The 20,245-nt window shown below is 44.7% G+C and overlaps 1 protein-coding gene across 1 annotated transcript in view; it reads right to left on the minus strand.

The window, feature by feature from the left end:
- JAKMIP1 (janus kinase and microtubule interacting protein 1) overlaps nucleotides 1–11,625 on the minus strand; it is an 86,033-nt gene extending 74,408 nt beyond the window's left edge. Inside the window, exon 1 of the transcript XR_014171777.1 lies at nucleotides 11,605–11,625. The gene's annotated coding sequence lies outside the window, so the exon portion shown is untranslated. The remainder of the gene's footprint in view (nucleotides 1–11,604) is intronic.
- Nucleotides 11,626–20,245: the final 8,620 nt, after the last annotated feature.

Raw genomic sequence — 20,245 nt, forward strand, 5'->3', positions numbered from 1 at the left:
TTCCCCAGGTTGGAGGAGGGGGTGACATGCAACAGTCAACAACTGCCTGTGCTGTGTGCTCCTTACCTGGCCTGCCCCATCTCCCACACAATACCTAACCTCCCACACAATACCTAACCTGTGCTCTTCCCAGCTCCTCTCCTTCTAGGCACATCTCCTCTCCCTCAATAAAAAACAAACACCACCAAATAAAACCCACACAAATTAAAAACAGTGAAAACAACTGTAGCAGCAAAGCTGCCAGATGCACCAGTACAACATGTGCAGCTATCAGGTCAGGAACCAGCTTTTGGGGACTTCCGGGGAGTGTCATGGCTGGTTAGCTGCATCTGTCAAGACGCTGTCAACAGATGTAATTATGTGGTGATTAATGATAGCTCCTGTCGGTCATTTCATCTCTGAGGTACAGAGATAACAAAGGGATTAACTTCTGAATGCTCTGGAAGGATTACTCCCTCTGTGGGACTGATAAATCTTTGAGGAACTCAGACAGGTAAAAGACCAGGGGTGGCAGAACCGTAACCTTGCCCTAGCACCACTTAAGAGCCACTAGAGGTTAATCTCTAGGGCAAAGACCAGCAAGACCTCTTTTCTGCAACTACTTTTGAAATTCCTATAGAGACTATATTTACGGAAGTTATCTGTCAGTTAAAATGTGCATGTAAAACACAACTTAAAAGAATACATCTTTGAGGGGTTAAAAAAAATAGTTTTCAGGAAGCTTACCTTGATTTACATTCCAAAAAAGTTTATAACAACTGTTTCTAGCAGCCAAGAGTTTGTACAGTTCTGAGAAGTTTCCATCTTGTTTAGTTCTACTTTTAATCCTCTGATTCAAGGGTGTTTATTACAATGCAAAATTATATGGCTGCTGGCTGTATTTGCTGTGGGAGCATCAGAAGGCTAGGAATGTGTCTTATCTGAGCAAGGACTGTGTAAACTTATTTTAAAGCACCCAGGACTGGGGGAAAAATGTCAAAAAAAATAACCTACTGGCTGTTGCAGTTGTACAACAACTTTTAAATGATCAATTAAAGGAATTAAGATGAAGAAACTGATATGGGGAAATGTATTGGACAAAGCAGAGACAGGAGAAGATCTTGGGGGGAAATACCAGTGATGATGTGCAAAATCAGGAGGATGGTTCCATACAGATGGCTGCAGATTTATAGCTCTTGGAGAAAACATTGACGATGCTTGGCCAGTCCTAGAGGATGGTTCCATACTGATGCCTGAAGGAGTAGAGCAAGGTATAGTTGAAGCTATGATGTTGGAGAAGAAAGGACTCTGTGTGCGATTTGGAATGAACTCAGAGGGAAAAGCCACTAAGCCTCCTGCAACACTTCTGGAAAAAGAACGGAAAAGCAAGAAATTGAAACTTTTTTTAAAAAAGGAGAAGGATGTAACACATCGCCAACAGGAAAGGGAATTAGAAGATTTGTATATGGATTTGGGTGTGAATTAATGCCTATACAATTAGTAACCAATGATAGATCATTGTTTTATTATATAACCACAGCAAAGAAACTCTTGAAGAATAAAAAAAAAGGCCTGTTTTTTTTTTAATATTGGAGATAAAGCTGGGATGTGGGTCTGGAGGAAGACAATGGCTGACCTTTACTTATAATAATCATTGGAGAAGCTCTTTTGGACTTCTTGGTTAGAAAGGAAAATGAATGAACTTAAGGTGCCCAGGCGGAAGACTGGGAAAACTTCAGCTAGCAAAGGAATAGCTGGATATTACTCGGGATTGAACATTCAATTATTTTGAGGAACTCGTGTATATATAACTGACAGATGGATAGTTGGAAGTCACTTTTACTTATTGCCTTTTCTTTTTTATTAGCTTTTTATTCAGTTATTGTTTCCTTTAATATTCTATCTTATTTGTTTTGTTTCTTCCTCTGCTTCGTTCTGGTCTTTTATTGTATTTTGAAATGTTTTAATAAAATATTTTTTTTAAAAAGGAACCAGCTTTTTTGCCCTCCTTCTCTCGTCTTCGCAGGGGGGCACTGGCGAAGGAAGAGAGTTCGGGAGGAGCCCAAAGGCCCTGGCAGCGCGATCCTGGTGGGGTGCCATTGCAGCTGGTGGGGTGCCGTCCAAGCTGGGCACCACGGACCCGCAGGCAGCGTGCTACGCCCCCAGACGCACACCATGCCCCTGTGGGTGGTGTACCACACCCTCAGGACACATGCCATGCCCTTGCGGGTGGCGCACCACTCAACTGGGACGCACACCAGCCGCGCCCCCTCCTGCTCTCCGCCTCCCGGTGCTGGAGCATGAAGCTTCGCCACTGCAGGGGGGTGGCAGGGTTCAGCCTCCCTCTCTCCTGTTTACCTCTCTGCTACAAACAGCTGTCTCTTGGTTCCTGGACCCACATAGCATCGGCCCCATCTTTACTTTCTAGCTAGTGCTGCAGCCAGGAAATACAGACTGGCCATTTATGGTGTGTCTGTAGCCTTCCCAACACACTTGCTATCTTTCAGAGTGAGGGTCCAAGACTGTAAACACCTATTCCTGCTGGGAGATTTCAATGCCAGAGTTGGGAATGATCATCACACATGGGATAACTGCGTGGGCCACTTTGGAATTGGCAGCATGAGTGAGAATGGATAAAAGCTGCTTGAGCTGTGCTTGTATCACAGCCTCTGCATCAGGAACACATTCTTCTCTAACAAGGCAAAACATTGAGGATCCTGGAGACACCCAAGGTGTCTGGAACCAGATGGTCTTGGTTGCCACCAGGAGATCTGGTGACTGAACTGTGTTCATGTTACACTGAGCTACCACCGTGCCAGCTGCGACACGGATCACAGATCACTCCCTAGTAGTGAGCAAGATCCACCTCCAATCAAAGACAGTTCATAGCACAAAGTATGGCCTGGAATCAACACTAACAGAACAGTCGTACCTGAACTTTGTGAACGCTTCTGTGATACCGTTGAACAAGCTGTACTGAACTGCCCAAGAGATAGCATTGAAGCAAGGTGGAACTACGTCAGAGAGGCAACCGACAACACAGCTGTGCCCTCTTGGGCAAAATATAGCAGCAGATCCCCAACTGGTTTGAGGCTGGCATTGAGGACATGGAGCCTGTTATCAAACAAAGATGTGCTCTTCCAAGCCCACTTCCCAGCATGTTCACACTCCTGTCTCAGCAAAGTCTACACTGGCTTGGTCATGTTCACAGAATGGAGGATGGAAGGATTCCCAAGGGCCTGCTCTATGGGCAGCTGGCTTCAAGCACCAGGCCTGTTGGCAGAGTGTGTTACAAAGCTGTGTGCAAATGTGACATGAAGGCTGGCAATATCTGCTGCTCTGGCAATGGTAAAGTTGGAGGCAGTGGATGAGGAAATGGAAAAGACCTTTGCACAGGTCTTTAGAGCAGGGTTCCCCAAGCTTGGGTCTCCAGCTGTTTTTGGACTACAATTCCCAAACATCCTTGACCTCTGGTCCTGCTAACTAGGGATGATGGGAGTTGTAGACTAAAAACAGCTGGAAACCCAAGTTTGGGAAACCCTGGTCTAGAGAAATAAAACATCCAAATGGCTGAGTTGTGTTGGAGGAGTGGAATGAAGCCATGGATGGAGAAATTAAGAGGCATATTGAGCTGGCAAAGATAGAGTTGAAAGAGAAAGGATTATGCGTATAATTTGTACATGAATCAAATATTGTACAAGTGCCATAAATCCAGTTAGTGGCACCCCTGGAATTTCTCATTACCAGCCCTTACTGTGGGAAACCAGGATCACCAACACATTTTATCCAAGGTGCAACAGAATGGAATAAAGCAAATGTCTAAAAATTGACACCAAATCAATTTATACTTACAAAAAATGGAAATATCCTCACACTTGTTTCTGAATATTTGCTACCACTAGCCCTGGCAAGTTCCTCAAGAAAGGAATTCTGCTGCTATATTCAAGTCAGGTACATTTGATTTACAACAGGTGCTGAACACATATGTGTTCTAGAAGCATACTGCAGTCCTAAAAAAATAATAAGGTAGTTCAAAGGGGGGAAAACACCAAAGGTAATATACTAGAACTCAGGTTACAAAAGGTTGCAAGAGAAACAAACTGTCCTTAAGTTACCAAGAAGCTTAACGTGCGCTTAGCTAAAAATAGACAGGATACCTAAACCGCAAACAGAAAATGACAAATCCAATACCTGTAGGACAAATAATACTACTTTCTGTCCCAGCTGATCAACATCACTCCCTGTGTCTGAAGTCAGTGAGTTTCCTTGCTCTCAGGGCCACCGGCCAAAGATCTAGCAACAGATTGGCACCCATCAATGTGAAATGTGGGAAGAGATCCTCCGATGAAGGAATAAAGAGTTCAACTGGAGGGGCATCCCATCCACGAGCTGAATTAGATAAGACTGAAAAAGCGGAAGCGGCAGGCAAGGAGTCCCCAACCACTGCTAAGAAAACAAGTCTTCTGCCATTTTAAGAATGCCCCTCGTGCCTGAACTCATATATCCATTTTCGCTCTGAAGGCAGACCAAGCTGAAAATTACATCTTTTGTTTACTGACCACTCCTGGATTTTTAAATGAGCAGATCACAGCATGAAATAAATGGCGACATCCAAGTCCAAAAACAAAAAATTCTTGGTGGACCTCTGACAGCAAGGAGCTACATAGGCAAAACAAAGAAGGTTGTATCTCGGGTCGCTGTAGGGCCATGAGAAGGGCCTCTCTCCCGGGTCTCAAGGGCCAAGTTGGAGACAAGGGGAGAAGCATGCCTACAAGTATTTGGACCCCAATTCATCCATACCTTGCACTTGACTTGGGAGTGTGTAGGCAGGCAGCTATTCCCCCCCCCCCATCTATCCATTTTCTCTACACCAAGAAGACTTTATATATTTCTATCATGTTTCCTCTTACTCACCTTTTCTCGAAACTAAAAAGGCCCGAATGTTGTGACTTTTTCTCGCAGGGGTGTGGCTCCTACCCCTTGATCATTTTGATTGCCCCCGTTCTGAAGCTTTTCCAGCTCTGCAGGATCCTTTTTTACATGAGGTGGCCAGAGTGGTGGTCGCACCATAGATTTGTATCAGAGCATTATTGGCAGTTTTGTTTTCAATTTCTTTCCTAAATACTGTTAAAGGTAAAGGTAAAGGGACCCCTGACCGTTAGGTCCAGTCATGGCCGACTCTGGTGTTGCGGCGCTCATCTCGCTTTATTGGCTGAGGGAGCCGGCGTACAGCTTCCAGATCATGTGGCCAGCATGACTAAGCCGCTTCTGGCGAACCAGAGCAGCGCACGGAAACGCCGTTTACCTTCCCGCCGGAGCGGTACCTATTTATCTACTTGCACTTTGATGTGCTTTTGAACAGCTAGGTTGACAGGAGAAGGGACCGAGCAATGGGAGCTCACCCCGTCACAGGGATTTGAACCGCCAACCTTCTGATCGGCAAGCCCTAGGCTCTGTGGTTTAACCCACAGCGCCACCCGCGTCCCTAAATACTGTTAGCATGTGTTAAATAAGTATTTGGAGGGGAGGTCTCATTGTGCATCACTTAATTCTTGTTTATACTGAATTGCATTTGCCATTTCACCTAGTTGGGAGAGACCCTTTGATAGATCCTTTCAGCATCCCTTGTTTTAATCACCTTTAACAATTTGGTGTCAACAAACATGGCCATCTCATTGCTAAGCCCTAACTACAGATCATTAAACAAGGTAATATGCACAACTCCCAACCTAACCATTTTGGGGACTTCACTTTCTTGATCTGTTCACTGGCAGAACTACATTTATTCTTGCTCTCAGCTTACTGTTGTTGTTTTTAACTCATGACCCTAAGAGGACCTGCCTTCTTATTTCATGACAGCTAAACTCACTCTGGTGAGGTACTCTGAAAGCTTTTTGAAACATAATACAAACCAGATCAGCTCTGTGAATATCTACCTGCTCGATGACACTCACAAAGAACTATAAAAAGGTTCATGAGATGAAATCCAGGGCCCACAGAACACGAAAGTGGCAGAAGATGGAGGCACCAGCAAATTAGCATCCAAATTAGCATACTTCGGCTGGCATGTACATGCCAAGCCCCCGGGAGCCAACATGGTCACCACAGCATCCTTTCTTATCTTAAAAAAAACTTTTATAGCTATAGGGCAGCTGTAAAACCATGTGACGGCTGCTCCGTAGCTGTAAAAAACAATAATAAGATGTTGATATTATTTTTACTTTAAAATTTATATTATCCTATTCTAAAATAAAACAGTGTTTATTCCAAAGCAAATGTGCTAAGCATCATGGCAACTAAACCAAGCTCCATTTTATTCTGGCAGTCTAACTCATCTTAAAATGCAAAACTGCACACTGGGCTGGCAAACTCCCCACCCGCAACATTTAAGGAATGCAGAAGTGGTTATAGAACACGTTGTAAAGAGGCATTTACTATATGCTCCACAAGTGAAGTAATAGGCTTATAGGTCTCCTATTATCTAAAGGGGGACACTATACAAGCATTAATTTCAGGGTCTAAAGTTGCCTAGCTGCATCACTGGCTGCAAACAACAATTTTCAGTGAACTACTTAGAATCATAGAATTGTCGCGTTGGAAGGGACCCCAAGGGTGATCTAGTTCAAACCCTTACAATGCAGGAATCTCAACTTAAGCATCCATGACAGAGGACCATCCAACCTCTGCTTAAAAAACCACTGAGGAAGGAGAGTCCATAATTTCTCTTGAGTCTTTTCCACTGTGGGGCAGCTCTTACTATCAGAAAGTTCTTTCTGATGTTTAGCTGGAATCTCTTTTCTTGTAGCCATTGGTTTGAATCCTACCTTCCAGAACAGGAGAGAACAAGCTTGCTCCACCTTCCATATGCCTATGTGATGCTACAAGATTTCATATTACATTGTGAATCTGCACACCTTTGTTTGTTCATTGCATATAAAACTATTTTATATTTGTCATTTAGTTCAACTGGCACCGTACAAATCACTAGTACATTTCTGAGCACAATTCAAAGTGTTGGTGTTGACCTTTAAAGCCCTAAACGGCTTTGGTCCAGTATACCTGAAGGAGCGTCTCCACCCCCATTGTTCTACCCGGACACTGAGGTCCAGCTCCGAGGGCCTTCTGGCGGTTCCCTCACTGCGAGAAGTGAAGTTACAGGGAACCAGGTAGAGGGCCTTCTTGGTAGTGGCGCCCACCCTGTGGAACGCCCTCCCACCAGATGTCAAAGAGAACAACAACTACCAGACTTTCAGAAGACATCTGAAGGCAGCCCTGTTTAGGGAAGCTTTTAATGTTTGATGCATTACTCTATTTTAATATTTTGTTGGAGTGGCTGGGGAAGCCCAGCCAGATGGGTGAGGTATAAATAATAAATTATTATTATTATTATTATTATTATTATTATTATTATTATTATTACTAGTGCAAGTTGCTTGATATAAAGAATATAAGTTTGTAAGTGATCAGTGTAAAAAATTCAAAGCAGGGTAAATGTGAGGATGGATAGGTCACAAAAGGTTTGGGCATGATCACTGCATGTCTATTTAATGCTTTAAACGCAAAGTACACAAAAATGCTACTCTGCTCAAAGTAGCTCTCTCACAAGCATAGGGTGACCAGGACTCCTCTTCCTGAGCAAATTCTCCATGAACACAACTCACATGAGACAAATCCTCATTGATGTGGCTTCACTCCTCCCTGTGTTTCAACTCCACTGAAGACACAGTCAGCCAAGAAGAGGGATGTCCACCCGCAGGGATCTCAGCCAAGCAGTAACAGGTCCCTCAGCTTACTGATTACAATGTGAATCTTCCTTGGCCCTTGCCATGGCACACCTAGCAGAGGTTTGCTTGCCTACTAAAAAAACTGGGCAAGTGCTTCTGAGTAGATACGCTTGGAGAAGAGAGGCAGATGCTGCCCCTGCTCTTGCATTCTCTACAGTTCAGGAAAATTTGAACAAGGGAGGAAGCTCACCAGCGGGGACAGGGGTTCCTGTCACTGGCACCAAACTTCAAATTCTCATCTGTCAACTGACCTGCCACTCCTGCAGATGACATCAATCCTGCTCTGAAAAAGGTTCCCAAGCTGCCCTCAATTGCATTCCCCCTCTACTTACCACTGAAAAAACACCAACAGCAGAATTGTCCACATTCAAAGCTGTCCCCATGCCAAATTGTCCCAGTCCAAAACTGATTTTTTCTAAGGCTGGACTACAAGGCACAAGCATAGGAACTGGAGACTCAAACAGCAGCAGCAGCAATCACTTCCTTTTCTTTTTTAGGGAGATAACTTTTTAAAATGACTTTTAAAAGGGACTTCTACTGGGGGAGGGTGCACTGCAGAGCAAGTAACAACCTTTAATTCAGCCTTGGATGTTGAAGAGGTTTACTGTATGTTTGCAATACCACACATGAGTTGTGTGTGAGGAGTGCTGCTTCATCCACTGTTAAGCCTCGGCTCAGTCCTCAGCTTTCAGCATCTGAAAGGGTATGGGCCATGCAGGCAGGTTTAAGCCCCAAACTTCTCATCACTCAAAAAGTAATGCATTGTACACAAAAACCAGACATTAACCACAAGTAGAGCTACATGACAGGTACTGCTGGGGCCTAAATAAACTTGAGCAAAAAACAACAAGTTCTATGTTTAATATGATTGCTGCAAGTAGTGGAATATAATAAATATGTCACACAGCGCGTCTGTCAGTAAATCACACAGTTCATACTGTAACCCCAGCACATCCTTGGGTCCTTCACCCCTGGATGCTGCAAACTTACTCCCACTTTGGAATTAACTGTAAATATTTTCTAAGCCATGAAAGACCCCCAAGCACACTATCTTTAGAAAACAATGGAAACAGGATTTTTTTTACCCCATGTCTACAAATTTCCATGAATTTTACATCTGTATCCCAAAGAACAATATAAATGTAATGTTCCTATGTGCTCAGGATTCAGAAGTATAATTTCCAATGGCTCCTAGACAGGCGGTCTTTCTAAAAATTGAGCTAGAATTAATGGCATAATGCAGACTGGAGCTCCCACACCTCTGCTGTAAATTCTGGGAGCAGGGTAGGACCATTGCCCTCGTCCTTTTCTTGAGAGCTTTCCAGAGGAAGCTGGCTGACCACTGCTGGACTAAATAGACATTAATCTCATTCAGCCGAACTTTGCTGTTGTTATTTATGCATGCGCCATGTACAAATACAATTTACACGATGCAAAGTAAAATTCACTTCACAACAGAATTCAGCTACAGTCGTACCTTGGAAGTCAAACGGAATCCGTTCCGGAAGTCCATTTGACTTCCAAAACATTCAGAAACCAAAGTGCGGCTTCTGATTGGCTGCAGGAAGCTCCCATTGAACGTGCGGATTCCAAAGAATGTTCGCAAACTGGAACACTTGCTTCTGGGTTTGTGGCGTTCAAGAGCCAAAACGTCTGAGTAAAAAGGCGTTCGGGAGCCAAGGTACAACTGTACTTCTTATTGTTCAAGTGGTTCCTAAGCATTTTTTCCCCTCTGCCACAATTTTGGTTGTCATTTTTGAGAAGCCAACACAAATAGTGTTCAATTTAGAACGAACAGCAGTACAACAACGGGGGAGCAGTGCCGTGCAATAAGTTTGGTCAAAAACATAAAAATTAAATAAGAACTAAAACCTGAATCAGGTAACATTCACCATGTGTATCAAGAGCACTTCATACCACAAGGATATTAAATACAGTAACTCACAATTTCTTTCACTGGACTACTTTGCAGTAAATGGATGTGTAAAGCACAAGGGAAATGAACGGAAAGTTAGTTGGTATCTCCCCATTCAAATATACATCTCACCCCTGATGTCATTTTAGACATTGGGTTCATTAAGTGCTATTTTAAAAGCAAGTAGCACTTAAAAGAAAAAAATGGCTGACAATACAGCATCTCTAACTGGATAATAATAGACCTTAGAAGCCACTAATTTCAATTAAAGCAAGTATCTATGCCTTCCATAAATCTGTGTGGTCACAGAGGCCTAAAATCTGAAGACCGATTGCAGAACTCAGGATACAGACTCCACATTTGTGGACCATTAATATGTTAAAAGACAAAACAAACTGTAAGGAAGTGCAAAAAGCAAATCAGTACCCTCAGCAAAGTCTGCAAAATTATTTTAATACCACCATTTATTTAAAAAATCTGCATGACACTGTATTACATAAGAGTTGCCAACACACAACACAGTTCAGTGGGAGCAAAAAAGGGCTTCTTCTGAAGTTAATAGTACTAATTGAAATTCAAAATTTGTATGGGAGGCGTTCGAATGACTGACCCTGCGATCCTAAAGCTACACTGAACTCAACATACACACACTTCCTCATATGCCAAAGTGTCTCCCAGACCTCACCGTAAGGCTTGCAACACCAAACTGAACTCTTGGTGACAACTTACAGGGTCCATGAGATCCTTAACTCCTGGTGCTTTGATTTTCACTTAAAAGCAGTCATTGGACCCTCATCAAGTCTTTCCCTCTGACCCGGCTAAACCCCCCTCCCGCCAACCGCTATGTACCAATATTGTACAGCTTCTCCAGAAAAACAGCTTTTGTAGGGTTGGGGTGGGGATAATTTGATTGAGGTGAAGTGCAAACACTCTACTTTGAAGCACCACTCAGTGGCGTAGCGTGGGGGGTGCAGGGGGCGGCCGGCCGCACCGGGCGCAACATCTGGGGGTTAGGGGGTGCAAATCCATGGGTTAGGGGGCGCAAATCCACGGGTTAGGGGGCGCAAATCCACAGGTTAGGGGGCGCAAATTACTTGCCTTGCCCCGGGTGCTGACAACCCACGCTATGCCACTGGCACCACTTCAGAGTGAAAATAAAATCTTCACCCATCTCCTTGGTCCCTCATGAATCATTCTGCAGATCAGAAACAATACTGTTTTCTCAGAGCATTTGAGGAAAAGTTTGGGACCTGAGCACCAGCCCCCATCCTGCTCCGGCTCTCTCCAGAGAAGGCTCCGCTCCCACGCGGGACCAGCAGCGGGTTCGGGCCGGCGGCCCCCGCCACCACCCGGCCCCGGGCGCCCCTCCCCGAAGCACCAGGCCGGGCGCGCGGGGGCTGCCTCCGAGGGGCGCTGCCGGGCCCCCTGCTGCCCTTCCCTCGGGAGCAAGGCCCCTCCAGCCCCGCAGGTGCGAACCAGGGGGCGGAGGAGGGTGGGCCGCCAATGCCCGCACTTGACCGGCGGGTTAGCGGGGGGCTCGTTCCCAGGAGCAGCGCAGGCTCGCCAGGCCGCCGCACCCCTGGGAGCGCAGCGGGTGCCCCTCGGGGCGCAGAGAGGGGAGCCCTCCTTCCCTCCTCCCGTCTGGGGCGGGGGCGCCCTGCGCGAAGCACCTCCGGCATCCTCTGGGCAGGAAGGATGCGGCAGCAGCAGCAGCAGCAGGGTGGCTCCCTGGCGGGGGGCGGGCGACGCCTTCCTGCCCGCCCGGGCTCCGGGCCGAGCCCTTCCCCTCTCGCGGGGCAGGTCGCCTCCGCCGCCCGCCGAGCCCCCAGCCCACGCGGCTGCCCGCTCCTCCCGGGCGTCTCCTGCCGCCGCCGCTGCCGCCCTCCCGCCTGCCGGGCTGGCCCCCTCCTGGCCGCGTCCACTTGCCTTGGGGGAAGCCGAGGGTCCGGCAGAGGGAAGCGGGGCGGGCGCGCCGCCTGCCAGGCTGCGCTGCGCTGGGCTCGGCTCCGCGCTCCTCCCCGCCGGGCTGCGGCCGCAGCTCCGCCTCCCAGAGCCTTGAAGCGCGCCGCGCTCGTCGGGATTGGCGCCGGGCCTCGCCACTCCAGCGCGCCGCCGCCGCCGCCCTCGCCTCGCCTCGCCTCTCCCCCGCCTGCGGCCGGGGCTCCGGAGGATGCTGCTGAGGAAGAGGCGCTGCGCCCGCCTGCACCTTCGCGCGGACGCAGCGCGATTAGGAAGCGCGGCAGCGGGGCGCCCAGGCAGATGCGCGCTCCTCTGGTGCCTCCCGCCGGCGCCTGGCTAAGTGGACGCCGCCGGCCTAGGCTGCCGCGCGAGGTGGGCCTGGGACCGGATCCAGCCACGCTTCCCCTCTGCCCTTACGTACGTGCACGAAGGCTTCCGAATTGGCCCGTCCCGGGAGACGCGCTCGCCAGTCCCCCCTCGGATGGCGTCGCAAGACTATAATTGACTGTATTGATATGGGGCTATCTGTTTAGCCCATTTTAGTGTTGGCTAAGCTCTAAAATCTTCCTGGATGTTTAACTGTGTATTAACAAATGTACTTTTTTCTGACTGACGGTCGAATAAAAAGGTTGATGGTGATGATGATGATGGCGCCCCTTTTCTACCTCCGCTCCGCATCATTCCTGCATCCGCAAGAGCTCCCAAGAGCGGAATGAATCTGTTTGAAAGAGCGCAGACGCCTCAGTAGCAACACTCTGAAGGTGGTGCTTCTCTCTCTCTTTTTTAAAGTGATATTTATTAAAGTTTTAAAGGTTACAAAAAGAAAAAAGAGAAAACACCAAATTCAGCAAAAACAAGACAACACAATAAAGAAAAAGAAAAAACAGAAAAATAGAAACAATTAAAAAACACAACGAACCTTCCCATAACTTATCTTTCATTTGCTTGTTTCCATAACCTCCTCACGCCTCCCTTTTTTGTATTCTAGTTCGGTTAGCTATTTCAGCAAATCCTTTCCATCTTTCCCAGTTTTTGTCCTATAATTTATCTTAATATAATGTAACTTTACTTTTCCCTCCTTTCACCAATTAACAGTCTATTTTTACTTAATGCTTTATAACATTTCTGCTAAAACCACATAACTTCATTCCAACATCCTTCTAACATTCCTTAATTTTACAATGTTTATGTAAATAAACTTTAAATTTCTTCCAATCTTCTTCCACCGACTCTTCTCCCTGGTCTCGGATTCTGCCAGTCATTTCCGCCAGTTCCATGTAGTCCATCACCTTCATCTGCCATTCTTCCTGGGTGGGTAAATCTTGTGTCTTCCAGTACTTTGCAATAAGTATTCTTGCTGCTGAAGGTGGTACTTCTCACAGTGGCCCCTTCAAACTAGAACTTTTTTCCCGTGGAGCACCACTTTTCGTAGAGATTTTAGCACTCGCCCTCAAGAAGTGCTTGAGGGACGGGACCTCCACACAGGGGGGGCAACCACGTCTGACGCTGCTGCAGGGATAATTACACATTTATCTGTTTTTTAAAGTAAAAGTAACCTGTGCTTTACATCATTTCCAATTAATTGCAATCTTACAATGACTCGCTTTAACTTTTTATGGCAGCACTCAAACTTTTGTAACCTGCATTTTTATATGCACTGCAAATAATAGTGACATGCTTCATAGTGAATAATGGGCTGGTCCCGTTATTGGGCAAAATCAGGCCTCCAATCCTGCACCCAGTAGGTGCTCCGCCATGCACAGGAATGCTCTCCAGATGCTACAGAACCTGGAAGCCCATAAATCAGTGGCACAAGCATGGGCGTAGCCAAGGGAGGGGGGCAGCTTCCCTCTTAAGTAAATAAATAAAAATACGTAACTAACTGAGGTTCTGCCCCCCCAATCTTGGGCTATGACCATGGGCACAAGTAGGATGGCAAGGATATTTGTGCCAGCCACAAGATGCAAGGCCCCTCTCCTGGTATGGGACTCTGCCACTCACACACTGCCTTCCCCTCAGCTGATCAAGCTCTCATACCGCTCTGGCTCATGGCAATGAAGAAGAGCTGATATGGTAAATCATGGTATTTAGCTGCTGATATATCTTGATGTTAACAACCAAATATCACTCAGGCCTACTGGAAACCCATTGGATCTATCAACCTCTAAGGGTGGACCATCCTAATATGTAGGTCCCTCACCTCTGCAGAGGGTGGTAAACCAGTAGAATCCCTAATCTGTCCCAATTGCCCAATGTCAGGAACACACACACTCTATATCCCCTCACATCTGGACAGAGCAGAGAGAGAGAATTTATATACAGCATAGCAACTTGCCCTCCCTGACCCAAATCTGCCCTGATGCTGCAATGAGTACCTAGGTGGGCACAGCCAGGTGAGACCAACTCTGCCCTGCTCACCCACCCAGGTTTCAGTGATTCAGACCACATCAGCTTCCTTATCCATTATCAAATCATGGAAAGCTGGTTTCATCTGACCTGAGATAATTTATTGTGTAACCATACTGGTTGCTATTGCTATATTTTATTGTGGGCAAAATGAATGCAAAGCTGGATTGTTGTCAATACAGGGGGAATTTTAAGTTGTATTTTTTATGGGAAGAATGGTGATGAAACCACTTTATTTAGAATGTGAAAAGCTCAACAGAAAACTCTCTCTTTGCTGCTTCAGGGCCTTGTCCCCTAGAGCCCGTGAGCATTTTGTAAGACCTAGAATGGAACTGTTTTGATTCTGGTGACCTGGAACACGTAAAACACAGGCTGAATTCAGCTGAGTTTTAAGAAAGGGCGTGTATAGGAAAGGGGAAATCACAAAGGAGGAGTGTACACGAGCAGGGAGAAAGTCAAGCTGGCCAAAGCGCAGAATGAGTTGCAAGAGAGGTTTTAAAATAATAAAAAAAGGTTTATTCAGCTATGTTCAAAGCAAGAGGAAGAACCAGGAAGTCGTAGGCCCTCCGTGTGGAGAAGATGGGGAAATGGCATTGGTTCAAAGGGAGAACTGCTTAACACCTGCTTTGTCTCTTGTCTTCACCAGAAAGGAAAGCAGCGCCCAACCTGGTGACAACAGAATAAACAATGGAGAGGGGGAGCTGCAGCCCAAGATAGGAAAAGAACACCTAGCTACTTGAAACATACTGTACAGTGGTACCTCGGGTTACATACGCTTCAAGTTACATATGCTTCAGGTTACAGACTCCGCTAACCCAGAAATATAGTGCTTCAGATTAAGAACTTTGCTTCAGGATGAGAACAGAAATTGTGCTCCGGTGGCGCAGCGGCAGCTGGAGGCCCCATTAGCTAAAGTGGTGCTTCAGGTTAAGAACAGTTTCAGGTTAAGAACGGACCTCCGGAATGAATTAAGTACTTAACCCGAGGTAGCACTGTATTGTGGATTACATTAGGGCCAATATGGTATTCAAATCTCCAAAGACAATCTGGATGTTTTAACTTGGTGGACAAATCTTACAATCATTTTTGGCCATTTCTTAAGGGTGAAATACGTATAGGTAAAGACTGAAACAGAAATAAAAACTTTGGCGCTACCATCATCTTGACTGATGCCACTCTACCCATCTGTCACAGACAGACAGATGGCCTTAGACCAAATGTTTAGATCTTTATATGTATATTTTTCACTAGTGACAAAAAATTAGCTCTATAAATACTTCTGTTTCCCTGGGGGCCTCTGACAAGAATGTCTGCGGGTTGGAGACCATCAGGGCAATATCATCAGCAAAGATATTTAGTGAAAAACTCTGCCCATTTCTCAAGATAACTTTTATTTTCTGGTTATTTTGGATGGTGTTAGCTAGGACTTTGTTTGACAAAGCAAGTAGCAAAGGTGACAAGGGACAACCTTGCTTCGTGCCCCTTTGTGTGTTCAGAATATCCAAATATTGTCCATTTACCCTTACCAATGCCTTGCTATTGCTATACAGTGGTACCTCAGGTTACATACACTTCAGGTTACATACGCTTCAGGTTACATGCTCTTCAGGTTACAGACTTTGCTAACCCAGAAATAGTACCTTGGGTTAAGAACTTTGCTTCAGGTTGAGAACAGAAATCGTGCTCTGGCGGCGCGGCGGCAGCGGGAGGCCCCATTAGCTAAAGTGGTGCTTCAGGTTAAGAACAGTTTCAGGTTAAGAACGGACCTCCGGAACGAATTAAGTACTTAACCCGAGGTACCACTGTATAAATATTGTGAAATGAATATAAAATCATGTCCAAAGTTCATTTTAGAAAGTAATTGAAATAAATATTCCCTGCTTTCCTAGCAGAGTCTTAAGCTTATTGTTTTTCTTTGACTTGCTGTCCTGAGCACATCCAGAGGGCATATTGACTTTGGATCATATTGACTTTGGATCAACAGATAGATGAGAAAGATAAATTTATAACATATGCTGTATGTATGTATAGAAAAGGACTGTCTAAGTCAACATGTTGTTGGAGAAGTAGTAAGGAAATTGTTTATTTAAAATACATGATTTTACAACGTTCTGCATTTATTAAGTTTTGGGAAAAATAGTGGATGATATAAATATAATTGTGTGGGTATTTTTTTTTTCAGGGAATTTTTTTTTTAACTATGTACCTACTATATTAAATTTGACAACTGAACACATAAATAGATCCTTCGTGCCATTACTGTGACCAAGAGACTGATACTGATGCACTGGAAAGGTAAGCCTATGGCTGCATTTAGTCAGCTGATTAAAGATATGACCACACTTGCAATTTATGAACGGATTGCTTATAGATGTAGACTTTGCATGGACAAGTATAATGATATCTGTAACGCATTTCTACAAAATATAGTAGGCTAAATATATATACCTATATGTATTTGGATAATAATATTACTTATCTTTAAGATAAGTATATATGGAATTGTAATTGTTAAATTTTATAATGATATAATTCACATTTTCCTTCTTTGTTTTTTATTCAATTAAACAATTATTTAAAATAATATTAAAAAAGTAATTATAAAGGATTAGGAATTTCTATGATAATGGCTAACCTAAAACAGAACGAGAGATCAATTTTATTTTTTAATAAACAAGAGCACTCTTAATTTGAATTTAGGTGGGTTAGTTCCTCCATAGCAAAATAGAAACAAAAAGAGAATTAACATAATTTGAACACTTGATTGTGGGACAGATCACTCACATTGGTAGAATAGTAACCAAATTACAAAATGCTGAGGAAAGGATTTGGGTTACGACCTAGCCGTAGCCAGAATTTTTGTCTGGGGGGGCAGAACCTCAGTTAACTATGTATTTTTTATTTTGGGGGGCAGCTGCCCTTCCCTGTCCCTCCCACCATTGGCTATGCCCATGCATTACGATATTGAACCCACAGAATGGGAAAGAATATGAAACAAGATGCCTGTGAAATCAATCTCAGCAAAGTTTCAATATAATATATTATAATATAATACAACCAGTAGGTGGCACTGTGCACCCACGAATTTACCACATATTAACCTCAATCTCCGCCCCAAATGCTGGCTCTGTGAAAAAAAACATAACTGTATTTCACATTACCCACTGGCAGCTTTTGGGGAGATGGAGTTGTTATAAACAAGACAATAATTGACCCCAACCCCTTTCTTAGCTGAACTAGGTTTGTGGCATTGGCCAAACAAATATGATTTGGCTAAATAATTGTTTCTATATTTCTTGTTAGCTGCCAGGGTGGTTATGGCAAGAAAATTGAGATATTTAGAGGGATTTAGTAAGGATTTATGGTATAGTCAAATCTGGTTGATAGCTATTGCTGAAAAACTAACCCCAAAATTAAAGGTATACTAGCGGGCAAACAATCAACATTTAATTTTCTACTATGCGTTGGGGAAAATTATTATTTATTATTGATTACTACAATGCATCCTGTAAAACTTTCTACTCTTTGGAATTCTTAGTAACTTTTCAGCTTTAAGTGAGAATATAAGATGACCTCACTGACAATATTATGATATTTATAAATAAAACAAATCATTTTTAAAAATCAGCACCCCACAACACCAATAATTATGTTGGTGACTTAAATTTGTATTTGGTGTGCTGTTGTTTAGTCGTTTAGTCATGTCCGACTCTTCATGACCCCCTGGACCAGAGCACGCCAGGCACTCCTGTCCTCCACTGCCACCCGCAGTTTGGTCAAACTCATGCTGGTAGCTTCAAGAACACTGCCCGACCATCTCGTCCTCTGTCGTCCCCTTCTCCTTGTGCCCTCAATCTTTCCCAACATCAGGGTCTTCTCCAGTGAGTCTTCTCTTCTCATGAGGTGGCCAAAGTATTGGAGCCTTAGCTTCAGGATCTGTCCTTCCAGTGAGCACTCAGGGCTGATTTCCTTCAGAATGGAGAGGTTTGATCTTCTTGCAGTCCATGGGACTCTCAAGAGTCTCCTCCAGCACCATAATTCAAAAGCATCCATTCTTTGGCGATCAGCCTTCTTGATGGTCCAGCTCTCACTTCCATACATCACTACTGGGAAAACCATGGCTTTAACTATACGGACCTTTGTTGGCAAGGTGATGTCTCTGCTTTTTAAGACGCTGTCTAGGTTTGCCATCGCCTTTCTCCCAAGGAGCAGGCGTCTTTTAATTTCGTGACTGCTGTCACCATCTGCAGTGATCATGGAACCCAAGAAAGTAAAATCTCTCACTGCCTCCATTTCTTCCCCTTCTATTTGCCAGGAGGTGATGGGCCCAGTGGCCATGATCTTTGATTTTTTGATGTTGAGCTTCAGACCATATTTTGCGCTCTCCTCTTTCACCCTCATTAAAAGGTTCTTTAATTCCTCCTCACTTTCTGCCATCAAGGTTGTGTCATCTGCATATCTGAGGTTGTTGATATTTCTTCCGGCAATCTTAATTCCAGTTTGGGATTCATCCAGCCCAGCCTTTCGCATGATGAATTCTGCATATAAATTAAATAAGCAGGGAGACAATATGCAGCCTTGCCGTATTTGGTGTATGTGTGTTTAATTCTAATTTGCATTCAGTTGAATTATTCACCCCCCCCTTATTTCTTTATTCATATAATGGGTCAGGCCTATGACTTGTAACTACAGGTTGCTGACTTGACTACAGTATTTGACTTTATAGGAACAAAACATTTTCTGGTGCTGAAGAGAAGCAACGAGAAACCATGCTGAGCTCTGCCCGTTAAGTGATTTACTGTATTTGTATACGTTATGGTTACCAGATGTCCCCGGATTTCATTTAACGTCCCCAGATTTATATTTTAAGTGTCGTAGATTTATTAGTAGGGAATGAATGTTGTGTGATTGGTTCAATGGCACAAGACACATCATATGGGGACTTCCGGTGAGGCAAAATGGCGGTCGCACGGCAGTGAGCAGGTCCTGAAGCCAGCCAGTGCCAACTGCGCTACCAGGCTGGCTCCAGGCTGCAGAGACTGCTGCCGCCACTGCCAAGGGGGAACCGGGGACACCCAGCATGTCAACTGGGGGAACCACTGACCCCCCCAAAAAAATCAATCTGGGAGCAAGAGCGCCCAGCCACCTGGCCAACTGCCCACAGAATATATTACTTATTCTTAAAAAAAAAACTTTAAAAAATATTTTTTTTCCTCTTTTTAAAAAAAAGTGTCCCTGGATTCTTCGAAAAAAAATCTGGTAACCTTATTATACGTTTCAGAACTAACTTCTAACAAATTGATTTATTTGTCCACTAGTAAGCTATAGTCTGTGGGTTAAACCACAGAGCCTAGGACTTGCTGATCAGAAGGTCGGCGGTTTGAATCCCCGCGATGGGGTGAGCTCCCATTGCTCAGTCCCTGCTCCTGCCAACCTAGCAGTTCGAAAGCACATCAAAGTGCAAGTAGATAAATAGGTACCACTCTGGCAGGAAGGTAAACGGCGTTTCCGTGCACTGCTCTGGTTCATCAGAAGCAGCTTAGTCATGCTCGCCACATGACCCGGAAGCTGTACACCTGCTCCCTCAGCCAATAAAGCGAGATGAGCGCCGCAACCCCAGAGATGTCTGTGACTGGACCTAATGGTCAGGGGTCCCTTTACCTTACTAAGCTATAGTCCAAAATCAGAACAAGCAGATAGGATTGTGTTGGCTATGCTGGCTGCAGTTGGGCCTGAGACTGAAAAGAACCCAAGGAATTTCTCAAGTGCTGATGCATTCCGGTCATTTTCTTCCACAAATTTTATACCTAGAGATAGTTGTCGTATGCCAGAAATGTGTGCTGCGAAAACTGATAATCTCGTAAAAGTGTCAGCCTTCACATCTTCCCTCAAAATTTGGCCACGTTATTTTATTACCGTAACTCATTCTGCATTCTTGTAGATGTGTATTTAGTGTTGCGTATTTAGCCCATTGTTGTAAACTATGAGTTACAGCTCATGGTTTGTTTCAAGTGAGACAGGCTACAGGTTGGGGTTTCTGCAGGGCCAAACCACAGGTTAGCGCTGCATCAAGACTGAGAAAGGAGTGGAGTGGTGGTGGTTTTGTTTCTGTGCACCAACATGATTGCTTCTACTTGCCGAGTTATGGTGTGGCTAAGCATCGCATGGAAACCTGGCTTTTCAGTGACAGTTGTGCAATTCA

This window comes from Podarcis melisellensis, assembly GCF_964234715.1.
Source record: "Podarcis melisellensis genome assembly, chromosome: 9".
Classification (NCBI taxonomy): Eukaryota; Metazoa; Chordata; class Lepidosauria; order Squamata; family Lacertidae; genus Podarcis; species Podarcis melisellensis.